Below are 2,309 nucleotides of genomic sequence, written 5' to 3'. Positions count from 1 at the left end.
CACACACAAATACGCACACAGGCAGAAATAAACAGACACAATACACACTCAGACACACACACACGAACACACACTCACACACACACACACACACACACACAGACACACACACACACAAAGCAAGAACACAGACATGCACACAAAATATATCCAAACACAAAGACACACACACGCAGACACAGTCACAAACAGACAGAGACTCAGACATAGATACTCAGAAAAACAAAAACACAGAAACCCTGTCACAGAAACACAGGAACTAAGCAAGTCAGAAAGCAACTGTGTTGAGGTATTTACTCAAGAATTTCTGCTGTTGCTGGAATTCCAGAGGAACAATCATACACACACACACACACACACACACGAACGCACACTGACAATTTACACAAACACACGGACACAAACACACACATGCACTCATGCACATATACATGCACACAAACACATATGCAAATATGATCACAAACTCTGACACATACACTTACTTACCATCTGACACAGACACTGATATTGCACTCACAAACATATACACGCAAATACGAATGACTGGAGTAACTAAGAAAGCCAGGCAGCATCAACACAGAGATTTATAGACAAGAGACTCTGTTGATGATTGAAATCCAGAGCAGTATTACCTGAAACACCCCGCACACACACAGACACACAGAGACACACACTCACACACACACACACACACACACACACACACACACACACACACACACACACACACACACACACACACACACACAAAGCATACCCAAACACAAAGTCACACAAACACACACACAGACACATATAGACAGAGACACATATATACATACATACTCAGAAACACAAAAACACAGAAACCCAGTCAAACAGAATTCGGGAGTAACTTAGCAAGTCAGAAAGCTACTATGTTGAGGAATTTACTCATGAGTTTCTGCTGATGCTGGAATTCCAGAGGAACAATCATACACACACACACAGACACACACACACGCGCGCGTGCGCGCGCACACACACAGGGAAACCAACAAGCATTCACACAAACACACACACACAGAAACAAACCAACAGTCAACTAAACGGGAAAGTTGCTGAAGGTGCTGGAAATCCAGAGCAATACAAAACACACACAAACACACAGACTTACATACACACACACACACACACACACACACACACACACACTCAAACATGCACTCATGCTCACACATACACCCACTCACACGTATAAATGCACACAAACACATATGCAAATACGATCACAAACTCTGACACATACACTCACTTACACACTGACACAGACAGTGACATTTCTCTCACAAACATGTACATGCTAATACGAAAGACTGGAGTAACTAAGCAGGCCAGGCAGCATAAACAGAGAGGATTAAAGACAAGAGACTCTGTTGAAGATTGAAATCCAGAGCAGTATAACCTGAAACACACCCCCACCCACACGCACACACACACACACACACACACACACATATACACACACACACACATGCAGACACACACAGAGACCAACAAGCATTCACAGAAACCCACACAGATACACACACACAAATACACATGCACAAATGCACACAAGCACACACAGACTCACACACACTCACACACACAAACAAGCATACAAAAAAAGCAATGATACCCGCACACACACACACGAACGCACACAGACAATTTACACAAACACACAGACACAAACACACACATGCACTCATGCACACACATACACCCACTCACTCATATACATGCAAGCAAACACATATGCAAATATGATCACAAACTCTGACACATACACTCATTTACACACTGACACAGACACTGACATTGCACTCACAAACATGTACATGCAAATAGGAATGACTGGAGTAACTAAGCAGGCCAGGCAGCATCAACAGAGAGAATTAAAGACAAGACACTCTGTTGATTATTGAAATCCTGAGCATTATAACCTGAAACACACCCTCTCCCACACGCACACACACACACAGACACACACACACACACACACAGACACACACACACACACACACACACACACGTACAATCACACACACACATGAACACACACACACAAATACGCATACAGGCAGAAATAAACAGACACAATACACACTCAGACACACACACACGAACACACACTCACACACACACACACACAGACACACACACACACAAAGCAAGCACACAGACATGCACACAAAATATATCCAAACACAAAGACACACACATGCAGACACAGTCACATACAGACAGAGACTCAGACATAGATACTCAGAAACACAAAAACACAGAAACCCTGTCACAGAAAC

Source organism: Hypanus sabinus (genome assembly GCF_030144855.1).
Source record: "Hypanus sabinus isolate sHypSab1 chromosome Y unlocalized genomic scaffold, sHypSab1.hap1 SUPER_Y_unloc_2, whole genome shotgun sequence".
Lineage (NCBI taxonomy): Eukaryota > Metazoa > Chordata > Chondrichthyes > Myliobatiformes > Dasyatidae > Hypanus > Hypanus sabinus.
The sequence above is the reverse complement of the archived record's forward strand: the minus strand, read 5'-3'. Positions refer to the sequence as shown.